At 45.2% G+C, this 7,170-nt stretch overlaps 1 long non-coding RNA gene across 1 annotated transcript; it reads left to right on the forward strand.

Moving 5' to 3' along the window:
* The first annotated feature begins 377 nt into the window (after positions 1 to 377).
* On the forward strand, positions 378 to 6,226 carry LOC147572662 (uncharacterized). The gene is made up of 3 exons (XR_015246014.1): positions 378 to 510; positions 2,430 to 2,558; positions 5,997 to 6,226. It is a non-coding gene; the product is annotated as an uncharacterized LOC147572662 (long non-coding RNA).
* The last annotated feature ends 944 nt before the right edge of the window (positions 6,227 to 7,170 follow it).

A 7,170-nucleotide genomic window follows, 5' to 3' on the forward strand; every position in this document is an offset into this window, starting at 1 on the left:
GCCTTTCCTGATCTCCGTGCCTGGCTTGGATGCCTCTCTGTTCTCTGAAAGCTCCCTGTGCGTTGCTCTGATGCAGCATTTCATACACTGCGTGGGAGTGATCTGTCCAGCTGCCTGCCTTCCCCTCTTGACTGTGACCTGGCAGCTAAAGTCTGTCTCTGATTCATCTCTACATCCACAGTCTCCAGCCAAGCACCTGCCATAACACTGATGGTTGGTGAATGTTTTCTGAAAGGTTGAATTCAAATTTGTAAACTTTCTGAATGGGAGAGTCCAAAGACAAGTGTGAAGTTGAGAAACATCTGGCAATTCGAGGTGGTATGGACAATTTAGACAATTTGGGCCCCAAGTCACCAATGTTTATGATCTCTCAACAAAGGATTAAGCCAGAAGATTCCATTGGACCTCTGACCTCTTTCCTGCCCACCTGGAGGAATTTGAGGCAGGTCCTGGACCAGAGCAGATCTAGGATGCTTCTGAAGACCGACATAGCTTCATCAGGAGGAGCTGGTGAGCTGTGCTTGTTATCAAAGCCTCTAGGGAGTTAGTTGTCTCTTGTGTTGGGGGACTGCTGAGGGCTGTGTATGTGTGTGTGTGTGTGTGTGTGTGTGTGTGTGTGTGTGTGAGTGTGTGTATCACACATGTGCACATGGTGGTTTTGATGACAAATAGGGAGTTTTGAAGAAACCCCTGGGCAAACAGAGAACCATCTCAATCAGCCTGATGGCAAGGTTCCCGAGACCATGATGATGGAGGCCTTTGTTCATTAATTCTCACAGCTAACACTCACTGAGCACCCACTACCTGCCTGGCCATATTCTAAGTGCTTCGTGTGTATGAAGGAATCTAATCTTCACAACAACCCCACGAAGCATGTACCCCTATTGTCTTCGTTGTACCGATGCAGAAACACAATGTTGAAACGATATGCTCACGATCACCCGGCTGGGAAATAGTGAAGGCAGGGGTGACCCCAGGCGGCATGACTTGGGAGCTCAGGTTCAGGTTAACCTGCCTGGACCCTTCCTTCCTGCCTGTTGGTTGCCGTCACAGTCCACAGTCCGTGCTGCTCACTCTCTAGGAGCCCCGGTTGACAACTGGTCACTAGGAATGACAAGGGGCATTGCCTTTCGAGGAGATGCAGGGAAGTCTCGGCAGGAGCACATGCAGAGCTGTGATCTGTGAAGAAAGAGCCGAGAGCACGGACGGGGTACCGGACTCTGGCTGTGCCCTCTCGCCTTAGTTAGGACTGTGAGGGGCTGGTGGAGTGAGCCCTCCATGTGAGGAGCCTTGGAGTGAACCCACCGAGGCTGGAGATGGCAGTGGAGCGATGTAACCCAGAGGGGGAGGCTAGGGGCCAAGATCCATGCTGAAATTCTAGTGCATTGACTTTAGCTCTCACACCCTGCAAGGTGATTATTAACCCTGTTTGCAGATAAGGAGGCAGCCTCAGTCAGGGAGGTTACCTGATGCGCTCAACCAATGCCAAGCATTGGTAGGTCTCTGAGCTGGGGTTTGAATCCAGTTCTACTTGATTCCAGATCCCATCTTTTTAACCCATACTCGATGCCTTTCCTGTATCATGTCTTCTCTTTCTTTTCTTTCCTTTCCTTTTTTTTTTTTTTTTTGGATAGAATTTCCTCTGAATTCCTGAGGGCCGAGGGAGAACCATGGCCTATTTAGTGGACAATACGGTGGAAATATTTTCCCAGGATCTGGGGGGAGTGTTAGAATAAGGAGGATCATGATATGCACATATAAAAATAAGGTAGAATTTGCTTTTAACTCCTAGATGTCTTTACTGAGAATCACCTCAAATACCGTCTTTCTTTCTCAGCTTTTCCACATGCCCGGGAAGTCGGTGTGTGGGTGGGAGGTGAGACTGCAGAGCCCAAGGTCCCCTGTGTGGCCGGAAGGAGGGTTCAGTGGGAAGCCCAGCTGGCGGTGGGAGGCCCAACAGCGGAGACCCTGCCGGTCAGCAGGTGTGGGCACGACATCCTGAAGGCAAAGGGCGCTCACACAGTATTGCTGAGTTGGAGACTGATGAAATCAATTCATATTTTATGTCGGTTATTCCGGACTCAGGTGCTCGGCGGGCGGGGTTGGGGAGACACTAGGAGACAGGAAGGAGGCCCTGAAGGAATGGGGACAATGTGATACGGGCAGACACTGGAAGACACAGTGGAAGAGACAGAGACGGCATTAAGATGCTACAAAGAGAGGAACAGGATTTGCTTGGTCGTGGGGGTGATAGTACCGTGAGATGAGAAGAATAAAGCATCGAAACAGAACTGGGGAAATCAGAAATGGGAACTCATTTGGGGAGAAAAAGAGCTTAACTTAAAACAGCATTTTGGGTTTTTAGGGGGGATTTTTAAAAGGATCGAGTTGGAAGTGTTTTCATTGCGGAGATCATCCCTTGCTTTGAGAGACACCATAATTTGGGAAATGTGAATCTTTTGCCCATCTATTCAGGACTTGTGAAGACAGAGATGAGCCTTCTGCTTCCAGTGATCATGGGGCCCCCAGATGAAGCCAGCCTCAGGATAATAAACCAGGTAATTATCTCCATCCTTCCTGTGACAATAATGGTGTCGAAGCAGGCAAAAATTCATCAGAGGAGGCTTTGGAAGTCCCCGGGGAGACTCGCGATAAAGGGGCTGATTGTCAGAATCCGCCTCTGCAGCATTACACCCAGGCGGCATGATGACGGCCAAGGGCCACACGGTGCCCCCAGAGTAAAGCACTGTGGAGATGAAACTGAGACAGACACCTACATCCTAGCACGGCACCCCACCAAGTCTGCCTGGATGGTCCGGATCAGTAATTAGAAACACAGTGCAATAAATATTGAAAGAAACTTCTGTAAACATTCTAGAGGACAATGAAATTAGAAATAATAAGCAGATGGGCTTTTATTCAAAGCAAATCATGCCAGATGGACTCAGTACCTCTTTTCTTTCTTTTTCTTTTTCTTTTTCTTTTTTCTTTTTTCTTTTTTTCTTTTTTTGGATGAAAGTACAAAGTTGGTGGATGAAGGGAAAATGGCACGTTTGATGTCATATGTTTGAAGAATGTTAAAACATTTGAGTCTTCCAAGAAGTCTGATTTGCAGAATTGGCTCAGAATGCCTGGAATAGAAGCACATACCTGACAAAAAAAGTTGGATAAATGCTGCTAATTGGGCAATAGAAAGTGCTAGAACACTGGGCTGGTAGGATAGCCTCAGGAGGAGTCTTGCAAGCGACCACACACCTTTGGAACCTTAGAGATCTTTGGTCCCAACCCTCTCATTTAAGGATAAGGAAACTCAGTCAAAAGGAGACAATGACTTCGCACACCTGGGACTAGAACAAGGATTATCTTCAGTGTAGGTGAGAGCTCTCCTCTCTACCCAGCATCTCTCTTATCTAGGAAAGGAAATAAATGTGGTCAAGTACAACTTTTTTTTTTTTTTAATTCAAGTGTGACTTATAATACCATGTTACATTAGTTTCTGGTTAGGTACGATTATGAAATAATTGGACTCGGAACAAATAAAGCTCGAGATGTAGACTGTGTCCCCAGAAGAGGCGTCGGAGTGGAGATGGTGGTTGAGGAACCACTGGGAATGCTTCACTACAGGCCATGTTTCTGAGACCCGGGCAGTTTTCAAGCCGCCTTCAATGAGATTCATTCATCATTGCTGTGAAGCAAATAGTGCCCGTTTTGCAGGTGAGAAAATGGCAAAACTCGAGGAGATTCAGTGACCCACCTGACTAAGGGGGAGCAGCAGGCATACAGCACAGTGAGGACCGAAGGCAGCAGCCTGTGATTGTAGTCAGGCTCGCTCTCACCCATATTTGGCCTTTGGTAAAATCCTGATGGAGGCCTGGTCTTCCCTCCTGCACTGTTCTTTCTCCAGAAGGCTCCTCTCTTACTCTGCTTTCCCAGCTCACGTTGCTGCCTTTAGAAGTTCCCCAGATGCCGGGTGATCCTAACTTCACAGAGTTCTCGGGAGCTTCTCCCATTCCCTCCCTGTTCCTCCTCCAGTGTCCGGGTCTCCTTTCCCACTCCTGCTAAGCTTTGTGCTCAGCCTTCTGTTACCCTAGAAGCATGAACTTTGTCTAAACTAATTTCCACCATGGCCTGTATAGGCCACAGTTTCACCTTCAGGAAATCACTTCACCTCCTCAGCCTGTTTCCACAGGTAAAAAAAAATGAAACACAACAATGACGCCGAGTTTGTGGCTCATGGCACATTGTGACTTGCAGTGAGGACCATGTGTGTACCCAGCTCGTCAATGCCAAATACAAAGTAGATGCCCAATGTGTATGTATTGGAGGGGGTTAGGTTGGGAACTTTCCTCAAGGTCCCTCCTTTTTTTTTTTTTAAGTTTGTTTGTTTATTTAGAGAGAGCACACATGAGGGAGGGGCAGAGAGACAGAGAGAGACAGAGAATCCCAAGCAGGCTCCAAACTGGCAGTGAAGAGGGGCTCTAACTTACAAACTCATGAACCCAAGAGATCATGCCCTGAGCTGAAATTAAGAGTCAGAGACTTAACCTACACTGAGCCACCCAGGTGCCCCCTCAAGGTCCCTCTTCATAGTTCTTCCTTTTTTGTTGTTGTTTTGTTGTTTGGAATCTAATGCGTTAACTCTAAAAATCAGATTCCTCCCCTCCCTAGGGTTTACTGTTTTTGTTTTTGCTAAATTTTTGTTTGATTGTTGTCAGCTGCCTCTGCTGAGGACCAGCCTGAGCTGTGAACTTAGGATATTCTCAGGTGTTTTTTGAGCCTGTATCTTTCCCTGTGCACGTGCAGTGACTTTCTGATTTCCCCCATATACACAGTTGCTTTTGAATATCTTAGTCTTTGACGTCTGGCTCCAAAAAATTGGAAAAAGAGAAAAATAAAAGGAGAGAGAGAAGGGTGCCTGTCCTTTAAATCCCCTGGAAGTCACTTCTGCTGTAGGCCAGAGGCTCGCATCATTGGAAGGAGGCACAAAAACAATGACTGCCCGCCATTTTGTCCGCACCTCTGGGATTAAAAGTAGCATTCAGTGATCAGAACACTGATTCACAATATCCAAAGGACAAGGTCAGTTTTGCCCAGCCTGGCTCCTGCAAGCTGTGTATACTGTGCAGCTGCTTGCTGTGGGAGTGGCTCTTTCTTTCCTATGCAGAGTAATCTATTTCCCCTAACCCATATCTGAACACCCCTACTCTACCCATTAAACAGAGAACTTTCTGGCTATCAGGATCTAGTCCTTTGGGTGGGTGGCAGGTTGAAGTGGGAGGTAGAATGTTAATAAATGATTTTGTTCCCTTTACACATAAATTTTTCCCTGTCAGCGTATGGAAGAGTTTTTGCAACAGGCAATTCTTTTTTTTTTTTTTGAGAGAGGAATCATTGAAATGCAGGGGTGAAAACGGAAGGCTGTCTGCATTTCCTTCTACTGCTGAAATATAGCTCCTTGGTCTTTACTGGTCCAGGTTTTTAAGCTCTGAGTGACCCATGAGGCAACACTGTTAAATAAAACTCGAACTTATTTTTTGCCTTTTTTGTAATAAACCTCATTACATGCTTAGTAGGAAACACCCTGTCTGCCATCTGCTATGGACTGAATATTTGGTCCTCTCAATATTCATATGTTGAAATCCTAACTCCCAAGCTGGTATTAGGAAATGAGGTCTTTGAAAGGTGTTTGGGTCATGAGGGTAAAGCCATCACGAATGGCATTAGTGCCCTTACAAAAGAGATCCCAGAGAGATCCCTCTTTCCTTCTACCACATGAGGACACAGGGAAAAGATGGGTCTATGAACCAGAAAGTGGGTCTTTGTTAGATGCTCAGTCTGCTGGTGCCTTGATCTCGGACTTTTCAGTCTCCAGAAGCCTGAGAGATAAATGTCTTACTGATAGCCAGCCAGTCTATGCTATTTTCTCAGAGCAGCCTGAGTGGTCTCAGATACTATCTGATGTAGTACTATTTTTTTCTTTTACTTACCTTCTACAGAGGGGGCATGGAAGCTGAAGAAATGCCCTTTCCCCTTCACCTGAAATATAAGCCATTGGAAAGAGCAGTGTCTGGGAATGACTAGACCCGTATTTGTGTCCCACTTCTGTCACCTGGGAGCCTCAGGCAAGTGTCTCAGCCTCTCTGCTGCAGCTGGTCCTGGGTCAGTTGAAGTCCGTACACTATGACCTCCCCCAGGGTGGGAAATATAGCTTGTTTATAGTGCTTGACATAACAGGAGCAAATTTAGTAAGCATTTAGGACTTCATACCTTTAAGTGTTGCTGAAACACATCCTCGTACACACACATCCATCACCAACAAATATCACTGCAGGGAGTGGCAAATATGTCTTGCATTACTTAATATAATCATTACAAGAACTCTGCAATGAAACTATTACTAACATCACTATTTTGCAAGATAAAACTGAACCACACTGAAGCTAATGTAACATTACATGTCAACAATACTTCAACAAAATAAACTGAGGCACTGAGTTATTAAGCAAAGTCAGGATTTGAACTCAGGTCTATTTGCCTCTGTTCTTTTAATCTGTATTCAGGATCTAAGCTCCTATTTAATAACAACACTTCACAGTTGAAAAGGGATTTTACTTTTTAAAGGTAACAGCCATGAGGCTTTTTTGCTCTAAGGTAGAGTAAGAAGGAGCCACAGATTCTTTTTTCTTTTTTTTATTAAGTTTTAATTTTAATTCCAGTATAGTTAACATACGGCATTATATTAGTTTCAGCTGTACGATATAGTGATTCTACACTTCCATACAATATCCAGTGCTCATTATGGTGAATGTACCCCTTCATCCCCGTTACCTATCTCACCCACCCCCCCACCTCCCCTTTGGTAACCATCAATTTGTTCTCAAGAGTCTGTTTCTTGGTTTGCCTCGCTCTCTCTTTCTCTCTCTCATTTTTTCCCCTTTGCTTGTTTGTTGTTTCTTAAATTCCACATACGGGTGAAATCATATGGTATTTGTCTTTCTCAGATTGGTTTATTTCACTTAGCATTATACTATCTAGCTCTATCCATGTCAATGAAAAAAATGGCAAAATTTCATTATTTTTATGGCTGAGTAATATTCCAGTGTGTGTGTGTGTGTGTGTGTGTGTGTGTGTGTGTGTGTGTGTGTGTGTGTGTACATGTACCACATCATC

The sequence above is a fragment of the Puma concolor genome, chromosome E4 (genome assembly GCF_028749965.1).
Source record: "Puma concolor isolate L17-30 chromosome E4, mPumCon1.1.hap2, whole genome shotgun sequence".
NCBI classification, from domain to species: Eukaryota; Metazoa; Chordata; class Mammalia; order Carnivora; family Felidae; genus Puma; species Puma concolor.